Source organism: Mesocricetus auratus, unplaced genomic scaffold (assembly GCF_017639785.1).
Source record: "Mesocricetus auratus isolate SY011 unplaced genomic scaffold, BCM_Maur_2.0 Super-Scaffold_2245, whole genome shotgun sequence".
NCBI classification, from domain to species: domain Eukaryota; kingdom Metazoa; phylum Chordata; class Mammalia; order Rodentia; family Cricetidae; genus Mesocricetus; species Mesocricetus auratus.
This window is the reverse complement of record NW_024429180.1, coordinates 49,301,421-49,313,860: the sequence shown is the minus strand read 5'-3', so window position 1 is coordinate 49,313,860 and position 12,440 is coordinate 49,301,421. Positions and strand designations below refer to the sequence as shown.

General features: G+C 42.7%; 2 long non-coding RNA genes across 2 annotated transcripts; one reads left to right on the top strand and one right to left on the bottom strand.

Annotated features, from left to right (window-relative positions):
- Positions 1 to 921: 921 nt before the first annotated feature.
- On the bottom strand, positions 922 to 3,201 carry LOC121138767. The gene is made up of 3 exons (XR_005875631.1): positions 3,147 to 3,201; positions 1,953 to 2,044; positions 922 to 1,134 (listed from the first exon to the last, which is right to left on the bottom strand). It is a non-coding gene; the product is annotated as an uncharacterized LOC121138767 (long non-coding RNA).
- On the top strand, positions 3,162 to 9,786 carry LOC121138766. The gene is made up of 3 exons (XR_005875629.1): positions 3,162 to 3,406; positions 8,223 to 8,359; positions 9,486 to 9,786. It is a non-coding gene; the product is annotated as an uncharacterized LOC121138766 (long non-coding RNA).
- Positions 9,787 to 12,440: the final 2,654 nt, after the last annotated feature.

Genomic DNA, 12,440 nt, shown 5'->3' with positions numbered 1-12,440 from the left:
AGAAGCACTCTGGCTACTAGTCAGTCAGGCTGCAAGATTCTCCTGACCATCACGGCCTGACTCACCTCCTTCCCTTGCTAACTCCTTACATCCTCTGCTGGAACCTGTCAACCACCTGGAGTGGTTCCCAGCACATGTTGAACCTCAGCATTGCATTTCTGTGGAAGGTTTATTTACTCTGTGTCATCCGCATGTTTGTGAGGCTTTGCACCCCTTGCTAATGATTTCAGCGTGGTTGATGCGGGAAATGGGACTGATGAAGGTACCATGAAACCTCTTCAGTCTCTGTACACTCTCTCAGGGAGCTGAGATGTCATCACGGTGACTGGCAACTGAGGCTCAGATGATACAGATTAACTGCAGGCTTACATAGGGTGGAGCTGTGGTGGTGATCAGAGTTCCTGATGGCTGCATCCACGGCAGAACTCTGGAAGCTCTGAAGCATGAAGGGAACATGAAGAAACTACTCTGAGGAAGCTCTCTATCACCAAGAGACAACAAATTGATTATGGATTTTGAGCAGCTGATTGTTCAATTCCAGGTGCACTAGATGATTTAATAGATTCCCTTCTGCTGGGAAGACTGAGATTCTAGGTTTGGAATCCTGGCTACAGGGAGAAAGTAACCAATATATTCCTACTAGGAGAAGAAGCTAAGGAGTAAGCATAGGCTGACCTGGGACTGTCTGGGATCAGGTGACCCTTGACCAGACAAAGCCTCCTTTACTCCAGCACTTAACTACACAGGCACCTTGAACCTTAGTGTTGTATTCCACACATTTATTTCTCCTGAGTCCTCTGCCTGTTTATGAGATCCTGCAACCCTTTCTAATAACCTCAGAATTGGGGTTGATGTGAGATATGGCACTGATTAAGGTGAAGGAAACAGAAAGAAAAACCAGGGTTCTGTAACGGTGGGAAAATCAGAAAGTTTTATTAGGGACCAGGGGAGGACCAAGGATGAGTACTCAACTGCTGTTTGCTTTTCTCTTCAGGTTAAACCTCTGCATGCAGCTCACAGGTCCTGAGCTATTTATGGAGTAGCTCTGTGGTCAGAGTGAGAAAGTGCTGGTAGAAGGATAGCAGAGTGATGGGAAGACAGACTGTTCCAGAGACTCACAGTGTTAGCCAGCAGCTACAAGGGGTAAAAAGAAATGGTGACTTACCTAAGGTTGAGCAGGGATGGGATTACAACCAAGCCTGACTTCCCAGTTCATGAAATTTCACTAAATCTAAAGTGGGTAGTTAAAACTGTTGGTCCTGTAGATTCATGCATGGAGGAAGCATTTGTCCAGAAATGTCAGTCTGAGTCCTCACTCCTCATCTTACTAGCCATGTCACCTTGAGAGGAAACACATAGTATTCTTTGCTTCACTCTTCTAGATAATAAAACCCAGCTATCAAAACTTCCACCAGACTCCCATTTCATGAGATAGTGTGTGGATTCCTTAACACAGTATTAACATCTGTTAAAGTAATTGTTTCAATTAAACAAAAATCAAGCATTATATTTAATACCTATTCTCCAAATTTCCATGTGTGAACATTTTACTCTCTAGCATGGTGCTGCTGGGAGGAAGTAGAAACTTCTAGAGGTAGGGCCTGTTTGGAAGCCATTTTCGTATAGAGAGTGTGCCCTTGAGAGGGATTAAGAGCTGCCAGACTCCTTTCTTTGTCTGTGGTCATGATGTGATTGCCTTTGCTCCACTGTATTGAAGCCCCTCTCACCACAGGTCCCTAAACAGTGAGGCCAAATGACTAGTAACAGAAACTGTCACAACTAGTTCTTTATCAGATCTAGGTTTCTAACACAGAAAGAAAGCCCTGGCTGACATCACCCTAGTAGAAGACCCTTGAAAGAGTGATCGTTTTTATTTTTACAAAATAAGAAAAATCCCCATCTTATCCTTGGTTCAAATGTTCATTGGGATGATTTTTGTTAGAACAAGATACCTGAGATAACTTGTGCAGAGAGAGAAAGTACTTGTGTTGGATCACAGCCTTGTAGGTTGCATTCAAGGTCACTTCGCCCCATAGCTCTGGGCCTGTAGCAAGGTAATAGGCATAGGGAGTGGTTGGTAGAGCAAATGTTTGCAAGACAACCAGAAAGCAAAAGAAAGAAGACCAGAGTGTCACAATCACCTCTAAGTTCATACCTCAAAGATCTAAGGACCTTGTGTTAGCCCAACCCTCTCTGGATTTAGCACCATTTCCTAGTAGTGGCAAGCTAGGGACAAAACCTTTTAAAACACAGACCTTTGAGGGATGCTCTTGACCCAAATAGAGAATCTCTGTCATCACAATGAGAAAAGTTAGAATTAGAGAGAACAAGGACAATCCCTAAGGCTACCAAACACTGTAATTAAGTTATCCAACAACCTGGTGGTTGGTCAAAACTGGACAGGCTCAGCTCTGAGCTGTTATTTGTCTAGAAATAATTTGTATCATTGAGAGGTAAAACAGGCTGTTAATGATGCCTCAGCTGCAAAGATCAGCATCTGACTAGAGCACAGGGTGGCACAATAGGTCAGTGTGTGGTATCCAAAGGCCAGAAAAGCATAAGAAGGTTTTCTGACCATACAGTTCCAAACTCTGGTCAGTGATGGCCTCATTGTTCTATATCTATCATGTGGTCACTCTGATTCCTGTTTCCAAGGCAAAGTTAGTTCCCTAGTCACAACATTATTTTCTTCTGGGTTTACATGCGGCTTCTGTGTTGATCCCGTGAGGAGAAATGCCTTAGGGATGATGAAAGCAGAATGTAACAGCAGAAATTTAGCAAGAGTTTAGCAGGATTGATGGAGGAACCAAAGCTGTGGACTTCTTGACTATTCTCTAAGAATATTCTCAGAAGAAACTAGGAAATAGACAGGAATATATTTGTTGCCAACATGGTGATGGTAAGAAATTTTCTAACTCTTGATCTACCTGACACATGCTGATGTGTATGGTTTGACTTTCAAACACCACCAGAGTGTTGAAATGATGCTCCTGATATATACCTGCACCTATCTGGGGTTCATTATGCACTTGAAGACACAGCTAAGCCACTGTCAAGACACAAGAGGCAAGGCCCACACCTGCTTTAATACAACAGAATTATGCAGAGTTCTAAACCCACATCCCAGCTAGCCAGGTCTCTAATACCTTTACAATAAGAGGGCTTGCTTCACCTGGTGTTCCCAATACCCTGTAACAGGGGTGACAAACTATCAATTCAACTGCCATGGAATGTGGGACTGTGGAATCTGGAATCCTTTCTACACATAGATACCGAAGAAGTTTTTTCAAAGTCACTAGGAGCTCTTCACCTCAGGATTAGGGACCCATGTTCAGTCTGAACCTGGCTTGCTACTGCGTACCTGATAATATGCACAAGTTTCTACTAAAACCTGTATCTCCTTGTGGTGAGTATGAAGTCTGTAAACTGCTGAGCAGTGTACATAGAAACTGTTCAACTATTCCTGCCAATGAGGAGTATAAAGAGAAGGTAGTATTGAACATAATTGCACACATGCTTTGAGCACTTACTGTATACTCCAAGCCTCAGTGAGCACTTACTGAACACTATTATAAAAGAGTATTTCTGAAAATAGCCTGTGTCTGGAAAACCTATTTAAACTGAAGAAATGTGGAAGACTGGAATGTTATCGGTTCAGAAGTTAATCTTTGGCTGGCTTCAGCCCCTGGCATAGTCATCCTGGCTACCTCTGTGTCAGAACTAACATCCTGTGACTAAAGAAAATAACCTTTGGAAAACTATTAACCTACTACTAGCTTCCACCAATCCAAAAGCTAAGAATCAAGTAACATCAACAGCCTTGAGAAAAATTGTTTGCATCTTGCTGTAATCACCCCTCTGATGTACCACCAATGTATTTTAAAGTTGCCTTGATTTATGCCTTTATTTTGTTGCTGTCATTGATCCATAAAACTATAATGTCTCAAAACTGCTTCCACATTGAAAGATGAACTTTGGAGTAACTTAAATGTTTCTGAACCATGGCCACTCTATGGGGTTCCAGAATGAACTATCTCTTGTTCTAGTTAAAATGAGAGCTGCTCTTGTATGTGTTGTGCAGACTCTGCTGTGCAGACTATACACTATACGTGTGTTTCATTTCAGTTTCTTTTGTGAGTTAATAATCACATCCATCAGATATAGCCACAAGAGGAGACATGGAAGAGGTGTGGGAAAACTGCTTATTACTGACACAGTTGAGAGAGAGACTCACCATAAAATACAGGGAGCAAACACGTGGAGGAAACTCTGTTGAGGTAGCTCAACCATGTGAGGAACTAACTGAAAGAAAGCTTTAGGAAGGTGTCTTATTTCAGGTTCATGATAGAGCACACAAGTCAAAGGTGTGTTTGAAGGTCACTGGGTCACTTTAAGGATAAATAAGAATGGAGTCCCAAACCTCATCACACTGGTAAGCATGATCACCATCTGGTGAGGTGTTCACACCTGGGTATGAAACTGTTGAGACCACAAGAGAATAATATGAGGTATGAAAATGTTCAGTTCACACAATTCTAAATGTTTTACATGTTTGAACATATTTAATCTTTGCAGCAGCAGTGAAAGATTAGCTATAATAATGAACTTTAATAATCATAGACTCCCTTTATCCACTCGTTTCACAAGATTCCTCCTTCTGCCGATAACAATAATAATGATAAAAGATGAACTCTGTTTGTCCTTATGATTTATTTTCAGCCTACAATGTGATCAACATGATGTGTTGTTTCTGAGCCAACCATGCATCCTATCCTCGGGAATTTTGCCACGGCACTGCAAACAAGCTTGGACCACTTGGAACAAGTCTGGGGCCCAGTTATTTCCACTGCAGGCCCCAATAAGCCCATGGCCAGTTAACACCCAAACTTGGGAGAGACTTGTGTGAAATTAGCAGTTACCCTCTCAACCACAGAGTAGGATAAGGTCTAGCAAGCTGATCCTAGATTCACAGGAAGTAACAAATACAATTTAAACAATGCAGGTTTGAAACAATTAGTGGGCAGTAATCACTAAATAATTACAGTAACATGATAAAATTATATACAGTGAGTAACTGTACAGTTAACAGAACACACAGCTGGCACATTTTAGAACCAGTGTATAAACTCAAGTTGCTTAAACTCAGGTTGCTTAGATTTCAACTACTCTTAAAATAGTGACAATGACCCTGAGAGCTACAATCCTCTTCCACTTGTGTGTGGGGCTGTGTAGAAAGTTCTGTTCTCATGCCTGCCTACCGAGAGTTCATTTTTCAGGAGTGTCTGGATTTTATGGTGACAACAAAGGGTTTTTGAAATCCCAGTTACTTGACACAGAAGTCTTATTTCTTCTCAACATCACTTGTTCATGTTGATCAGGAGGCCATATCTTATGATCACCAAAGAAAAGACATCTGGACTGGAGAAATGAAATGACTCCACTGTACTGATCTTACAGAGGCCACAAGTTCACATACCGTTGCCGGTAACTCCGGCTCCAGGGGATCCAACATCCTCTTCCAGGCTCTGCAGACAGACATGTATACTCAATTACACACACCCACACACAGACATATATACAGCCATAATAATCTAGAAGAAGAAGGAAGAGGAGGAGGAGGAGGAAGAAGAAGAGGAGCAGAAGGAGGAGGAGGAAGAGGAAGAGGAAGGAGGAGGAGAAGTGGCAGCCTGGGAATATCTTACATCTATTTGCCCAAGTCCTATTGGCCAGAAAGCAAACCCTCACCTAAGCCCAAGGGAACCTGGGGAATGCAGTCTTCCTGCCTGCACAGGCAAAATAAATCAACATTATTGGCCCTGCAAAATGCTGTGGACATATGCACAAAACTTGCATGTACCTAGACTCTCTGCATCTCCCGTGCCTGTCTCGTTCCTACCTCCTCTGGAGTATCCAGCTCCATGCCCAGCTGATGGCTGAGACCTGAATGCCTCACTCTTCTCCAGTGTCTCCTTGAAGCAGTCTGCCTGTCAGTCTTTGCTGAACATTCAGAACCTGACTCACCCGTCTTAAAGTTTCACCCCATTTCTCTGGTTGCAACTTTGTAGGACATTGGTTTGAGGCCAGAGGTCTGTACCACTTCCCTTTTTAAATTTTTTTTATTTAAATTAGAAACAACTGTGTTTCACATGTCAATCCCAGCTGCCTCTCCCTCTTATCTTCCCCCACCCTCCCCACCAGGTCTCCCCACTTAATCTCTACTCAGATCCCCAGGGATCTCCAGTGACTGTCATTTCATCCAGGACAGGGCTTAGGCCCTCCCCCAAGAGTCCAGGCTGAGAGAGCATCCCTCACTGTGGAATGGGCACTCAAAGTCTATTTGTATGCCAGGGATAAATACTACCCAAGGCCTCATAGATACGCAGAACCACTTTGTTTTTAAAGATGCATGAAATTTCAGGAAGCTTGCAGCTCATCTGGGAACCACCAGGGAATTCGACACTGCACGAGTCTATCTATCATGCTGCTCATCTCATCTTGTGGGTAGAGGAAGTTAGAACTCCGGCCAGCAGAGAAACCTATTCAAAGTTAGATTTCTAGCTGGAGACCAGTGCTGGAAGGCTTGAAACTGTGGATGGGGTGTGTCACCCATCAGGTCTCTGCCAACTTCCACTAATTAGAATGATACAAAGGGTGCTGTGTCCATACAGTCAGGCAGTGGAGAACACTGCCTTGTTCCATATTCTGAGCTCTGCTTCAGTGAACCAATATGGCCCCATGGACACTAACTCGGGTGTTACAAGGACTTTCATAGTCACAAACTAACAGAAAGCCATCAATCAGTGCATTTACCATATACATTCTAGTCAGTCTGTCTGAAAGATATTAGACACCCATGTCTCTTTTCTCAGGGAACTTCAGTTCACCAGAGCTTGTGAGTAGCTCTTGAGAAACGGATCCCTATGTGTCCAAGGCCCACAGAGCCTCTTCCGTCTCTATCCTCGGGCCTCCCCCTTCTTTCTCTTTTCTCCAGACCTATGAACATTATTTCCTTCCTGAAGTTGCTCTGACAGTGTGAGCTGATTGCTGCTGCCTGGAGGGAAGTGAATGTGTGTGGGGGTGAGGAGGAGACAGGCAGGTGGCAGTGGAGGCGGGGGAGGGGCTGAGACAGCTAGGGCCTCTCACCTAAGAAGATGAGGTATTCAACAGGAACAATGCAGAATAACTAGGGGGAGGAGGAAGTGGCAGGCCTGTTTCCCGGGAGACAGTCTCACTTCTCTGCTCCCTGCACCCTCTGAGTCCATCATCCCCCACCCTCAGAGATACCAGCACCTCCACCTCCAGGGCCAGTGTATGCCACTCACAGTCACGGGCACAGAGCAGCTGGCATGGGATGCAGCGTATCCCAGCTTTCCTCTCCTGCTCCCTCTAAGTCCCCGGAACCTTCTGCAGCCTGAGCCAAGGTCAACAGTGGGCCACCCTCAACCACGGTGAGGAGAGGAGGCACCAGCCCAGCTCACACCCATCCATCTCATGACCTTTTGCCCTGAGAGAGCATTAAGCTAAAAATAAACATAAAATAATAAAATGGGCACTAAAAAAGTCAGAGAAACCGTGGAGAAAAAAAGGAGGAAGAAAAGGCCAGCTGGGAGAGGCCAGCTGTCAACCTCCCTGCTTTAGTGCTAATAGTAAGAGGCACAGGAGAAAGACATCCAGCTGGAGCTTCCTGAGAGAGAAGACTGTGTTTGTAAAGCTTGTAGAGCTGTTATCTCACTCCATGAATGGGGAAGCTGAGGCTTTGGAAACAGTGTCTTGTCCAGTACCATAAAGACACTTCTTGCAGAAGCAAGTAGACTTGTGACTTTATATCCAAGTCCCAGGTCCTCATCCTCTAATAGTCCAGGCTCAGGTGGGTGCCCTGACTATGCCCAGGTACTAGGCTGTAGTGTACAGTAAGACCAGAATCAAAGATGGCTGCATGATGAGCAGGGCGAAGATAGCAAGGGAAGTTATAGCTTTTCTCTTCTTTTCCTGTTATGGATTACAGAATTTCAGCCTTTTCCTCAGAGGATGAAGAGGCAAAGTGGAATCTGTAAGCACTTACTTACACTTGTTTTCATAGCTACAGCTAATATCACCCCAGTTTCCCCCAGAGCTAAGAAAGGTCACTGGATGGTAGAGCATGACTGGAGGTAGGGATTGAGAGCTACTTACTGTGTACTCTTGCCAGGGTGAAAAGCCCACGCCAGCCTATCATTCTTTAGCATCTGCAGAGTTTTCTCAAATGCCAAGTGTGTCGGTATCTTCTGATGAGCCACCTACTTCAGTGATTCCAGGAGTGAGGTCAGAGCCTGGATAAACAAAGGTTCATGCTGAATGACTGGAGTATACCACCTTAAAGGTGAGTATGCTTTGTAATATTAGTTGACAACCAATTGTATGACATGCCCCAACAGTGATTTCAAATGTCTTGGCTATGTGTGTGAGAAAGAATGCAGAGATGATGATGATGATGATGATAATACGTTGTTTCAGTGTTTGACTATACTTGTTAATGTGATGTGAGGGTGTTTGTGTGTCTGTGTATGTTGACTGTGTGTGTGTGTGTGTGTTGGTGTGGTGTGTGTATATGTTTTGTGTGTGTGGCCACTGGAATAACAGTAAAAGTTGGCTCAAGAAGACCAGCATTAAAGAAGGCTAAACAATCAGCTAGGCAATGATAAAGGGAAATTCTGGTTTTTCTCCTCATGATACCAGTCCATTTCTGAGAGGAAGTCCACAGATGCTCAAACCCCTTATACAAAATCCTGTAGTATTTACATACAGACAAAATATATCCTCCCTTATGACTAAAATCATCTTTATTACTTATACTTCTTTATATTTATGCAATATAAATGATATATAGATATTGTACTGTACCATTTTTATTTGAATTATTTCATTGTTCTGTTAATTTTTATTCTTGGGGTAATATTTGTGATGTACATCTTGATGAATCTACAGATATAAGACCTGAGGCTATTAAGGACCAACTGTAGCTTACTGATTTTAATTATTTAGCTAGTCATTTCACTTGCTGATTACAAGTTTTCCAAGTTGTGCTCCCCATGATCCTCAATGTGGTATTTAGATATTTCATTCTTGAAGCATAGCTGGCCATTGCAGCAGGAAGAGCTTGGGGAATCAAACAGTATTCCTTCATATTTCCAACTGGATAATTTATAGGTTACCTTATGCCCATGACATTTGTTATCCTGACATCTCAGGAGTCACAGGGTCCCAAGATCAAGAATTAGAAATACCTTTACCCCTAGCCAATATCTCCAAATAAAGACAGATCTGTGTATTGAGGATCATAGAATATCAGAGACACAGCCTCAGAGAGAGATCATACAATAGTTGTTTCCTAGTTCATTGAAGATGAAGGATCAGAAAGGAGAAAACATGCCCACCTTAGAGTAAGTTCTCTTATCACTTCCATTCTTAGAGGATTTCAGTGACTGTCACTCTTGTTCTTGTTTCAGATTCTGAGGAGGACCCAGAACTCATGATCCTCATTGCTCCTATTCCAAACTTCTGGTATTTCAGGCATGTGCCCTGGTACCAGACTGCTCTCCCTCACTCTCACGATGGAGAAAACTCCCTTGTATGACCATGGACAGCCCACCAGAGTTGGCCTCCATGTCTTCTGTGGCCTCCCACTTCCTTCACACCTTATTGTTCTATGTTCTGGGAAGAAAGTCTTCTTTTGCTTTACTCTTGTTTGTCAGAATGTAATTTAATTATGATTTTGTTTCTTTCTTCCCTCCAAATTTTTCCATATATCCATCCCTATTCCCTTTTCAAACTCATGGTCTCTTTTTTCATCTGTTACTATATGCGCTTGCATGCATACACACACACACACACACACACACACACACACACACCTTGAAATATACTGTTACTTAGATGTATGCTATGTATGTTTTCAGGGCTGAAATTGTCGCTGGACAACCATACATGCTTTAACGGTCCTACCTCAGGGTCTCAACTCTTTTCCACGTCTCCTCAGAGGCCAACATAACCCCTTGCTCTTTCTTCTAGCAAAGTGGTTCTCAACTTGTGGATTGGGACCCCTTTGGAGGTCATATATTATATATCCTGCATCTCAGATACATTCATTACAATTTGTAACAGTAGCAAAATTAGTTTTGAAGTAGTAACAATGTAATTTTATGGTTGGGGTCACCATAACATGAGGAGCTGTATTAAGGGGTCTCAGCATTAGGAAGGTGAGAACCACTGCTCTAGCAGGATCATATTGCATCGTTCTCATCTCACTCCAATATCACATTCAGAGAAACCGTTTACATTACCAAACCATGTCAGGCACCATGGTTTTCTGAACCTGTGTTTTGTATTTGTGTATGGTAGGAAAGGCTTCTTCTCCACTAAGCAACCTTCACCAAGCAAGGATGTGGTCCTATCAATGTGCTCACCTCTGACCAATTAAGGTCCATTATAAGATATTTAAACAAGTATTCAGATCTTATTTCTCAAACATGCATACATGTATTTAAACACCATAAACAAAGTGTCACAACGCTATTCAAGCATGCAAAAACAATTGTGTTGTAAATCTACTAACCATGAAAAGTCTGGGCATGTGCCTTATATACTGGATTCCATGGCTCTTACTTGTGCTTGTGACTCTGATAGGGTCTCACTAAAGTGTGTATGAATTGTTCTCATTATTAAAAAAGTCACTAAGTAGGTTTTCACAGAAAGCATACTGAGGAGGGGGGAATACACTCTGTTTGCACTGGGTCAGCAGGAGCCATATACTAGGCAGCTACAAAATTAGGCTTGTCAAAGGGGAGTTGAGCAATTGGCACCCTAATATCTACCCAGCCAGTCTGACATATCTACCCTTTATTCCCATAGGCTGAAGTGTAATACATTGCAGGTGAATTAGCTAGTTTATCACTGGTAGCTAGTTGATGTGAATAACCACGAGCACTTTGGATTGCCATTTATTTTTTCACCCATTATAACCTTAGTGTGAATTTCTAATCAAAGACCAAGAGTCTAAGGAAATGGAACTGTACTGACAGCTATAGAACCAATAGGCAGGGTATTGCGATGGTTTATTGGGTGAAAACACTTGGTACATAAGCCTGAGGACTTGAGTTGGATCCCTGGAACCCATAGTGGATGGGAAGGTAAATCATAAAAGCTATGCTCTGATCTTTGTACATAAGCAATGGCATGCCCATGCCTATACACATACACACACACACACACACACACACACACACCTAATAATAAAAAATAATAATAGTAATGAGAGATAAGCTTTTAAAATTAGAATCAAGAGGAGGAAGTGCCTGGGTGCCTGGTCTCATATGTTCTTCCTGAATATGAGGTTGACTGGGAGACAGAAGGGATGGACCACATATAAGGCACCACCACCCTCCCACACTAACTTGTATATTTTGCACCCTTGGGTGTTGCAGAATGGGAACTGTCAGAGTTCAAATCTTAGCCCTATGGGAAGAACAATACTCCCCTTGTTGAATTTCTTGATGCTCAGTAGAAAACCTTTTGATTTAAGATTCTGACATTCCCCTCCAGTTTCCTCTCCCTACTGACTATCGTGCATAGGATCCACAGAACACTGTGTAATGTTTTCAGAGACTTGACCTCCAGATGAATCTCCCTTATTATCCTATGTACACAGAGTATGATGGCTACTTCATCTGTTGACTCAATGGGCCACGGTAGATGTGCTGATATCTTACATATTATGTCTGGGAGTGTCTATGAGCATGTCTGTAGATAAGATTGACATTTTAATTGGTAGGTGAGTAAATCAGTGTGTGTGTGTGTGTGTGTGTGTGTGTGTGTGTGTGTGTGTGTAGATGAGATTCATATTGATATTTGAATTGCTAGGTGAGTAAATCAGTGTGTGCGTGGAGGGGGGCAGCTCAATCTAAGGAAGACTTAAGTAAAAGAAAAGGCTAAGAAAAAGCAAACAATGTATTTTTTGCTTTTCTTCCAGCTGCAGCATCCATTTTCTATCTGAAGACACAGATTAATCTCTCTGTCTGTGTCTCTCTCTCTCTCTCTCTCTCTCTCTCTCTCTCTCTCTCTCTCTCTCTCTGTGTGTGTGTGTGTGTGTGTGTGTGTGTGTGTGTGTGTCGGTCTCTCTCTAATTTCTCCATACCTCTCTTTCACCACATATAAAGATTTAGACCTGTTTTTAGAGTTCAGTCTCCAGTTGCAAGCCAAGAACAGTTAACCTCCAAGTGATCCACCATCTTTACCCCAACTCCATGAAATCTAGAAATTCAGCTAGCTTCCCCTTCCACTCTGACCAAAGCCTTGGTTTTTATCCTTGAATGATAGCTTGGCATTGGTTTTAAGAGGCTCTTGTCTTATATTTAATTGAAACCTTAGAGGAAGATATAGATTTAGTGTAACAGCTTCCTTTTTCA